This window comes from Silene latifolia, chromosome 1, assembly GCF_048544455.1.
Source record: "Silene latifolia isolate original U9 population chromosome 1, ASM4854445v1, whole genome shotgun sequence".
Taxonomy (NCBI): Eukaryota; Viridiplantae; Streptophyta; class Magnoliopsida; order Caryophyllales; family Caryophyllaceae; genus Silene; species Silene latifolia.
In genome coordinates this window covers 152969951-152981158 of record NC_133526.1, presented here as the reverse complement: position 1 = coordinate 152981158, position 11208 = coordinate 152969951, and the positions used below count along the sequence as shown (strand labels likewise).

At 39.4% G+C, this 11208-nt stretch overlaps 1 non-coding gene across 1 annotated transcript; it reads right to left on the bottom strand.

The window, feature by feature from the left end:
• Window positions 1-735: 735 nt before the first annotated feature.
• On the bottom strand, window positions 736-842 carry LOC141619424 (small nucleolar RNA R71). The gene has a single exon (XR_012531702.1). It is a non-coding gene; the product is annotated as a small nucleolar RNA R71 (small nucleolar RNA).
• Window positions 843-11208: the final 10366 nt, after the last annotated feature.

The window sequence follows — 11208 nt, the reverse complement described above, 5'->3', positions numbered from 1 at the left end:
ACCACACACCACACACCAAAAATGGTGCCGTTGCCGGGGACGGTGTTAACTTGATTTGATTTTCTTTAATTATTTTTAGTTGTGTCTTTCTTTAACTTGGGGAAGTCAATCTCCTCACGGTTGTTCTAATTGTTTTCGAGTTGTTTGATATTTTGCATGTCTAGGAGATCACAAGGTAACTTGTTACCCATTGATCTTGAAATTGAAAGAACTTTGAGCAACAATAGAAGACTTGCTAGAAATACTTTGAGAGGTATTGGTGATATTGTGGACATTCAACCAAATAACATTGAGTTCATCAACCTTTTTGCAAGAGAAGGAGAGGATAACCCAATACAAAACCCACCACAAAATCAACCCACAATGCCTAAATTTTTGTCACATTCCGTACCAACCGAGGAGAACCAACCAAATGGTACTCCTACACCACAACATTTAACCGGTAATTTCATTGCCAAATCCGCATTTATACAATTTGTTGAGAGATGTCAATTCGGAGGGATGCCTAGTGAAGACCCTCATTCTCATATGGAGACTTTTTGTGACTATTGTTATGCGATTTCTCAAACCGGAGTTACTCAAGACCAAATCCGATGGGTCTTATTTTCTTTTTCTTTGATTGGTACCGTGAAACAATGGTGGAAGAGCCTAGATAAGGCTACTCTTGGTATTGATTCTTGGAAGAAATTGGCACTTGCTTTCTACAAGAAATTCTATCCTCCGGAGAAGACTAACATGCTGAGAGCCCAAATCACCAGGTTCAAACAAAGGGATGAGGAATCTTTGTATGAAGCATGGGAGAGATTCAAGGACACTTGTCGATCTTGTCCACACCATGGACTTAGCGAGTGGTTCCTTGTACAACAATTTTGGAATGGTTTATATGAAGACTCCCGAAACATTCTCAATATGGGATCAAATGGTATGTTCACCGAAGTCGATGACAATCAAACATGGAACAAAATTGAGGAAATGGCGGTCCATAACTCACAATATAGTAGACCTTGGAAGGCTACTAGAGGAGGAAAACATGAGGTGGACTTCATTACTCAATTGGGTGCTCAACTTAGTGCTCATATTGACACCATTAATTTGAACTTTGAGAAGGCCATGGCTAAACTTGAAGAGGCCTCCAAATCACCCAAGCAACATGTTAATGCTATGGTAGCATCATTATCAATTCCAAGTGGAGTATGTGAGAGTTGTGGAACTTTGGGACATGACCAAAGTGAATGTAGGGGAACAAGTGAATGCTTTCCAAGCATACAAAAGTGGCACCTCTTATTCCAACTATTACAATGATAACACCAAATTCAACCCCAATCTTTCATACAAAAGTCAAAATGTTCAAAACCCTCAAGCATACACCCCACCTCCAATGAGAAACCAAGCTCAAAGACCCTTTTACAATCAAAACCAAAGTTATCAAAATCAACCTCCATAAAATCAAACAAATGACCAAGGTTTTGATGTTCAAAAAGCGGTCCTCCAAATGCAAAAGAACCAACAAGAATTTTTCACTCAAATGCAAAAGGATAGCCAAGCAAAAGACATCACCATCAACAACATACTAGCTCACACAAAGATGTTGGAGACCCAAATGTCTCAATTAGCATCTTCTAGTTCTCAAAGACAAAAGGGGCAATTACCACCTCAAGGTAATACCCAAAGACATGAGTCGGTGAGTGTCATCCATTTGAGGAGTGGTACAAGGTATGAAGGGCCGAAGAGGTCCATTGATGAAGATGTTGTGAATTCTAGTGACAAGGAAGGAGTTGAAAACTCTAAGAAAGAAGAAGAACCCACCATTCAAGAAGTTTCAAAGAAGAATGAAGAGAAGGCTAAGGAGAAAGAGCCTATTGTGATTAGACTTCCATTTCCAAGTCGTCAAGCTAAGCCTAAGTTCGATGAACAACTTAGAAAGTTCATGGAGATTGTGAAGAACTTGGAAGTCTCAATCCCATTCACCGAATTGATTAACCATGTTCCAGCCTATGCGAAATACATGAAAGATATTCTTACAAAGAAGAAATCTATCCGGAAGCTAGAGACTATTGCATTCACCAAGGTGAGTAGCGTCATCCTACAAGGAAGTTCACCTCAAAACTAAAGGATCCGGGATGTTTCTCTATCCCATGCACCATTGGCGACACTACAATCAACAAAGCTCTATGTGACCTTGGGGCAAGTGTGAGTGTCATGCCATACTCGGTGTGCAAAAGGCTAGGAATGGGAGAACTCAATCACACTTCAAATGGCGGATCGATCAACGAAGACACTTTTAGGGGTATGGGAGGATGTGTCAGTAAGAATTGGCAAGTTCCTCATCCCGGTGGACTTTGTTATTGTTGACATGGAGGAAGACTCCAACATTCCTATCATTTTAGGAAGACCTTTTTTACACATCGCGGGAGCGGTGATGGACGTGAAACATGGAGAGCTCACACTTGAAGTGGGAGATGAAACAATCACTTTTAACCTTGACAAGACAATGAGAGCTCCCCGCTTACATGAGCCATGTTTCATGGTTGATCATCATAGCCAAGAAAGTGATAGGAAGAAGTTGGCATCTCAATGCAAAGAACAAGCTATGGGTAAAGAATCACCGCCCATATGGGAGAAGAAAATGGGTAATCTCCAAGATGCTCCATACAAAGAGCAAGAATGTTTCAACAAGAATGAGAGCTTGAATAGCTCACCACCACTCATGACAAGAGAAGAAGAAGGCCTCATTGGCCATAATGACAAGAAGAAAGAGGAGTTGTTCTCATCAACTCATGATACTATTGGGGAACAAGCTAATGAAGTATGTGGTCTATGGGATGATGAGTTTGAAGGGTTATTCAGTCCTTATATTAGTAATTCTATGACCCGAGGTCAAGGCTTTGGTGATCATGTTAACTCAAATCATCACAATGAAGAACAACATATGCAAAGGTCTATTGAAGATCTTTATAATGACAATGAACAAGCCTTCGATTACTTCTTCAAGGTGTTGAGCAACATCAACAACATCTTGGCTATGCCCCCTTGACATCTCATACATGAATGAGAGTTTGGTGGAGTCCTCCCTAAACCACCATTTTTAAATATTCTAACCCCTTAACTTGCATTTTACTTATTGTATTTTGTCAATTTTGGATTTATATTTTTATGCTTTGATCAAGATTATCATTTTGAGAGAACGTGAGGGAGGGACTTATATGTTTATTGATGTGTAGTGTTTTGACATAGTGTGGGGATAGCAATTGCCTAGGCTATCCAAGCCTTCGTAGTGTCCCCACAATGAAGATCAAAGGAATGAAGAGGAAATGACTTGGGTTACGGAATACCCACGGGTGGAATTGAATCCGTGAGGTACAAGGGGAATCCGAGCGTCTAAGGAAGAATCCGCTCGTCTTGGCTGCAATCCGAGCATCCTGTGAGAAAAACGCTCGTCCTGAGAGAGCTGGAAAGGAAAATTTTTCTCTGACTGAAAATCCGAGCGTCTCTTAAAGAAATCCGCTCGTATCAACCAAGACGCTCGTCTCAGTGAGGATCCGCTCGTCCTGCTTCTATTAAAATCTGGGATTTCTCCCTGACCAAGAATCCGAGCGTCCTCAAAAGAATCTGCCCGTCTCCTATCAACAAGACGCTCGTCTCCTACTGAAGACGCTCGTCTCAGCATGAGTTATATTTTCTGAAACTGGCTGACAAAGAATCTGAGCGTTCCATGCTGCAGACGCTTGTCTCTCCTGCTGTAATACAATAACACGGGATTAAAACCCCCCCTTTCCCATTTCATTTCACTCATTCAAAACACAAACACACCACCAAAACCCTCAAAACCCTCAATCCCTCCAACTATAAAAATCAATTTCCTCAACCAAATTCACCCAAATCAATTCCAAATTTCCTCAAAACTCAAACAAATCACTCCTCTATCAACAAAAAGCCATTCAAACATCCAAATCCTCAAAAATTGAATCAATTTTCTAGGGTTAAAGGCAAATTTCGAAAATCCTAAATCGATTTGGGATTCATTGAAGCTTTAGGATACTAGAAGAATTCAAGCAAATCTTTGGTTATTTATACATACAAGGAGAAGAACAATGGCTAGGACCAAAGGTGGAAGCAAGGCACCTACAAAACCAAACCTTTCCAAAAGGCAAAAAGCACTTCAAGGTTCAAAGGCTTTGGTGGTTCAACAAGCAAGAATGGAAATTCAAGAAACTCCTATTCTTATGGTGGAAGCTACTACTTCTATCCCGGTTATTGAGCAACTAGAAAAATATCCGGAGGTAACTTTCACATCCGATTCTCATAGGAAAATTTTGTGTCTCTTGCTAAGAAATCGATTTTACCCACCAAGTTTATTTGCCAAGATGCCTTGACCAAATTGGGTGTCCTTGAAAGGACCAACAATTTCTTTGAGTCTATGGGGTTGCTTACATTTTTTAATATGCAAGAATTGACCTACCCCTCCCTCACCTTGGAATTTCTAAGTTCATTGAAAGTTACAAAGGTGGAGACTCGAACGAACATTGAATTCCGCCTTGAGAATGCGGATAGGAAGATGTCCTTTAATGAGTTTGGCAAAGTTTTCGGTCTTGATAATGACTCGACTTATGTGAAGAAACCTTCAACAAAATATGATCTCGCCCCTTTGTGGAAAGCTACTACCGGGAGGAAATTCGAATCCTTCCATGAATGGCGTGCCCTCTATGTTCATCACCCGGGCATAAGGGTGTGGCACAAGGTAGTGGGAAATACTCTTATTGCTAGGAAGGGAACAAACCACTTCACCGAACTTGATTTTATCTATCTCGAGTCAACCTTTAATGTTGATAGAAAGTTCACCACGAAGTACAATATTCTTCAACTTTTGATCGAAAGGTGGCTTAATATCGATCATGGCAAGGAAGGTGCGACCTTTATAGTAAATGGGGGATTGGTAACTTGGTTGGCAAAACACTTCAACCGGAATTTCAACAAATATGGTACTTATAAGCCGGTTAAGGGCGGCTACCTCATTGATCTAGCCACTATGGTTCACAAATTCCATTGGGTCAAGAATGACAATCTTGACAACAAATTTGAGTGGCTTACAAAAGATGCCAAGTCCTTCATTCTACCGAACAAAATTTGCCGACTAAATGTCCGAAGCCCTCACTATCTTCTCCCACTCTCTGAGGAAGCCGAGTCCATAATGCAACACCATAGGGAGGCCATTGCTGAGCCCTCCTCCTCTATTATCACTCCACCCTACCCGTTCACCTACCATGAGTTTCGACCCGAAAATGTTATGGTGGGGAATGATTACTTGACTCTTTTGATGCAACAAATGCACAAGCAAGCCCATGAAGACCGAGTCAATGCATATAGAGCTCAATATCTGCCCCTCTTACACCTAGCTAGGCAAGGACTTCTTGACCCATCATGTCCTTTGCCTAGTTGGGCGGATAGGGAAGTTTTCTTTCCTAATGCTCCTAGGGATGCTAGCATGGGTGATGAGGAGGTTGTTTTTGAGAGTGGTGGAGAAGAAGATGAAGAAGAAGAGGGAAGTGATGAAGAAGAAGAAAGCTCAAGTGATAGTGGTGAAACCTCTGGGTCTATGGATGTAGATGATGATAATGATGCTAGTGAGGATGATGATGATGATGATGATGGAGATGGTAGTGATGTCGCTATGGGCGACGATTGAGGATTAGCAAGCTCTTGGGAGCATGCCACAATACTTGGTGAGTTTCCTACACCTCCTTTAAGCTTTTTTCATTTCTCTTGTTTTTCTTGAATTTTTATCTTGACCATTTCTTTGAGTCCTAGAAACACTTAGAGGACTCCCACCTCGGTCCCATTAAGGTGTCTTTTATTGTTCCCACATGAAAAATCCAAAATGACAATTTTAGTTGCATGCATAGCATTTTTTTATGCATGAACTCCCTCACTCTCACTTGGTTTGGGGAAGTTCAAGCATATGCATTGGGAGTTAATTCAAATTATGCTCTCCAACCAAAAAAAAATTCATGCATCATATAGCATAGCTTAGTTTGCATTCACTTTTGTGTATATATATATATATATATATATATATATATATATATATATATATATATATAGTTTGCATTTAGTTTAAAATCATGCATTTTCATATAGCTTGCATAATTTCTTATCCTATTGGCTATTAAGAACAATGCCCATACTATATATATATATATATATCATATAGTTTGCATTTAGTTTAGAAATCATGCATTTTCCTATAGCTTGCATAATTTCTTATCCTATTGGCTATTAAGGACAATGCCCATACTAGTGTGGGGATGGGAAATTCTAACATGAATTATAAAACAACAAAAATGATAAAAATTGAAAAATACAAAAACATGTCTTTTTATTTCACAATCATAAAAACCGTAAAATTTTGAAAAATGCAAAAACCCAAAAACATGTTCATTTCTTTTGTAATGTAGTATTGTATATATTGTGTTTGTTTATCCTTTTTCACATTGATCGACTACGCCACATCCAAGACATGAGGATATTGAAGACCGCATGGTATGATCTTTCCAATCTCCATTTTCCTCTTTATGTTAATGACTATGTGGCTTTATTTTGATTGATGCGATATAAACAATGTGATTATAGGATTGCATTTAGATTATTTGGCATATTAGTTGGTAGAAGCATATGCATTAGGTTGCATAAATGTTAGTTGCATCATGGCATGTAGTTGCATTTAGAAAAAAAAAATTGTGAAAGCATCTATTTGGGAAATTTGACAAGTGTATATAAGGCCCTTGTAGATACTTTTTCTTCTTAAGACTTTGCTTGTTAGAATACTTGTAAAACAGCCTAGGATGTGTCATGCTAGTATCCTTTGACCCATGGATTAAGGCCTAGTCAAGAGTACCTTGTGGTGTGATAACTCCTTGGCTACTGTTTATTCCAAGGTGACCCTTGAAACCATGCAACCATCATCCATGTTCTACCACGTCATCAAAAAAGGGAATGGGCACAAAAATTGTTCAAATTTGAGTTCAAGAATTGAAATGAAAGTCAAAAAGTTTGCAATTGCATCAAAAGAAACGAGTAGTAACAAAAATGAAAACTCTTATGCTTCAATATAAGCACCCTCACTACAAATGGGGTGACTTTGAAAATGTTTGAAAGAAATGCAAGAAAGAGTTGAAATTGTCAAGTGTTGAAATGCCAAACATCAAAAGAAATGGCAAAACAAATGTTCTCAAAATGTCAAATGCCACAACAAATTGGGGGGAAAAACAACAACAAAAAGCAAACTCCCATATGAAACTCAAGTTATATTGATCCCTTTTCCATCGTATCCACTTTTGTGCATGGTAGAGAGGGGACGACCCTTCTTCTTGTCTAGGCAAGAAGGGGAATTCCTCGATCCTCCAATGTTTCTAACACCATAGGGAGTCTACTCTTGACGAAAGCATTTAACGATTGAGGACAAAAGCACCCTAGCTTGACACAACTTGGAGGTGATTTATTGGTATCCTCCTAGGCTTAGTAACTTGAAGAAACCATATCTATAATGGAATGTGTACCCTTGGATTGCTTCCCCTTTAGATAATTTCCGCCACTTAGATGAGGAAAGTGGCTATTCATTTTTGTAGATGCATCCATTACTTGATTTGTGTGCTTTAATGCTTGGATGTATCGCCATTTTGGCAAGCCCCACCTTGCCTTGCAAGAAGGCATCCTACGACATGGTTGTCTTGTTGTGAGTTAAAGGGGCGGAGTGAGACTCGCTAATTGTCTCATATCGGCTATATTAGTAGGTTAGTTTAAATAAGGGTCCTAGTTTTTGTCACCTCTTTACTCGGGACGAGCAAAGGTTCGGTTTGGGGATGTTTGATGTGACTCATATTTGAGCACATTTAGTCCCCAAATTAGCCTCGTTCCTATGCTTTATAGTGCATAATTGGGTCATTTACTATCTTTAGTTTCCCATTTTGCATAATCTTTGAGGTTTTGTTTCCTTGGTAGGAGAGGAGTGCAAACCTTGCATTTACATGGCAAAATGGAGCTAAATAGATCGCATCCAATGACCAAGCATCAAAGGGAAGAAATACTAGAAGGCCTATGTAGCTAATAAAGTAGATTGGGAATTTATGAAAAGATCCTTGCATCCTCAACAAGATCCCCGCGGATTGTTGAGGAATGAAGAGAAGAGAATTTGTCTGACCCAGGATGTAATACTACAGTTTTATGAGTCTCTGGGTACTCTATCGAGTGGGCCTTACTCTGTCGAGTAAGGGTGTATTGCGTTTTAAAAATAGTTTCTGACCTGTTGGGTACTCGATCGAGTAACCTTGATACTCGATCGAGTAGAGGGCACTCGATCGAGTATCTCAGCTACTCGATCGAGTAGCCGGTTTACGGGGGGATAATTTATCGGGTTTTGTTAATAATGCGATTTAGTATATAATTATTCCCGTCACTTTCTTTAAACACTTTTACAAACCTAATTGCTTTCAAAAGAGAAAACAAACTACGTTCTTCGCATCAATCGCATTGTTGGCAAATCCCGGAGCTTGGAAGGTCGGATTTCGCTTTTCTTTATACCTTTGTAGTCCTTGCGTCGAGGGTAAGATCTACATACTGTTTTTATAGTATTTCGTTAAAGTTAGTTAAACCCTAATTTGGGGATTTGGGGGTTTTGTTGTATTTCGTGATTGGTAGTGATTATATGTTTGTATGTTAGGAGGAGGATTCGTAGAAGAAGCCTTTTGATATCAGCTGTTGAGACCGTCTGACTGTGTTGCTTTCCAGGTAGGGTTTCCCTACTCAGTATTAGTCCCATAATGTGTTGTTGGTGTTTTGTGGTTGTTGAATATTATCATACTCGTACTGTGACGATTGTTGGATTTGGTTGTTGATAGTAGTTGTGATTGTTTGTATCTGTCTGTGTTCTTCGGGGCGCGTCCCTGGCTGAGTGGAGTCACTTGCGGGAGTGGCTTCACGCCCATTATTCGCCTTCTGTGGAACCCGCCACAGAAGGGATGTGCACATTAAAGAATTTGGGTTTATCGCTCGACGGAGATGAGCGGGCATTTGGTGGGTACGGCTACGGTCCCCCACTGGCGGCGTGGAGTGACCTGTTGCGATGGGCACTCTGGCAGGGCTACACACTTTAGTGTGTAGTCAGTATTGTGGAGTTGGGAATGGAGTTCGGAGGATATCTGTGATGAATGAGCTGTTTGTCTACTGTGTTGTTGGTTTATGTAAATTGTGTGATTAGTACTGACCCCGTTTATTGTTTTAAAAATTGTGGTGATCCATTCGGGGATGGTGAGCAGTTGATGAGCAGGTATGAGTCGAGTTACATGGGATAGCTGGGAGGTGCCACCGTCTGATGATAGAGTCTTCCGCTGTAGCATGATAGTTTCTTAAACATTTTATTTGGTTGAGTAACCAGTTGGTTTTGAGGACATGTAACCGTATTTTGGTATTTGGTTTTGGATTGTATCTTATTCACTAAAGTTATACTATTTAAATGTTATTTCGTTATTGTCTTATGATTATCATTGCCTCGGGCAACCGAGATGGTAGCATCTTTATACCTGAGTGGTCCTGGTAAGGCACTTGGAGTATGGGGGTGTTACAAAATGGTATCAGAGCGACGATCCTGAAACCTGTAACCAATGAATCTAATGAACATAGGAAGTCAATTAAAATGAACCTGGGGTAAAGGTTGTAGGAGCTAATGCAAAGACTTGGGAGACGTCCTAAAGTCGCGAACTCGCCCTACAATTTTGAACCGGTCACATGGGGGGTATATGTCAAGGTCGTATGTGATGTTTACTAGTTTGTATGTAATGTAACGATATATGTTGTGAATTGTTGGATGTTGGGAGTAGAAGATTGAAATTGTGAATGAAAGGTTGGTGATGTTGGGGTTGGTGTCCTTAACATTTAGTGCAAGGACTTATAAATCTCTAAAAGGATCAAAGGGCATACTTTTGGTATTATTATCAGTTGATCCACGTTTATCAATAACGGTTGGCTTGCTAGATAAGTTTGACGTTATTGTCATACAGATGGCGGTGATCAACTGGTCCCTAAAAGTCACACCTATAGGATACGTTTGAGAGATGTGACAAGTATGAAAATACGATCATGTTGATGCCAATTTTGACTAACCAGTTAGTCCGAGTTATTTGACTAGTAATTAGTCAAAACGTGATGTTGAGATATTTTATTTAATACGGATTAAATAAAATGGGCTAAGGCGAATTAAGCAGTTAATTCGTAAATTGAATATAAACGATTTATATTTAATTAATGTATATTGAATTAATTATACAATATTGTCTTTGTCGGACATGTATTAATATTTCAACTAATCCGTGTTATTAGTCGATGTATTAATAACCGATAACCGATGACAGTTTATAATAAAACCCGTCATATACATTTTAGCGGATTTTGATCGGACCACAAGTTAAAAATGAGGAGAAAGTGGAAAGCCCACTCCCTCCTCTCATGACCCGCGGACCGAGGCAACAAAAGGAGATGCTCTCTCTCCTTTTGACCTAAGCATTCATTTTACATGAAAATTAGGGTTTGGAAGAGCAATTTTTCTCTGAAAAACCTCGATCTCACATCGAATAACCTCACAATAGCTCTCTCGATATTGCAAGTCAATTAGAGAGCATTTCTAGCACAAGGGCATAGTCTCAGACGGTCTTGGGTGCAACGATTAGGAGGAAATCTCTGTTGATTTCTGTTCTTTACGCCGCGCATCAAAGGACCCGAGGTTGATTCTTAATCTTTATCTTTTTTTCATTGTTTTTCGTTTATGACTATATTTCACATGTTAAATTTACGTTATAGTCCTAAATTTAAAGGGTCTTATACGGATATTACCCCACAAGTGGTATCAGAGCCAGGCCACGTAAATTTTCATTGTGATTTTTCATAAAACGATTTTGAAACGATTGTTTTTGTCTCGAAAACCGTGCCTTGTATACACGGCTGTTGCGTTTTTTTTTTTGTTGAAACCGTGACATGTTTTTACACGGTTGATTTATCTTATTTTCGATTTGTTCTTCTACATATTGTTATTTTATACGGAGATTATAGCAATATGTCAAGTTTTGTCAGATTGTAAATTGTTTTGATGCGGTTTTGATCAAAATTGAGATGTTTTTGTTTCGTCAAAACTGTTTTCACGAGGGTTTTGTTTTTCCAGAAACT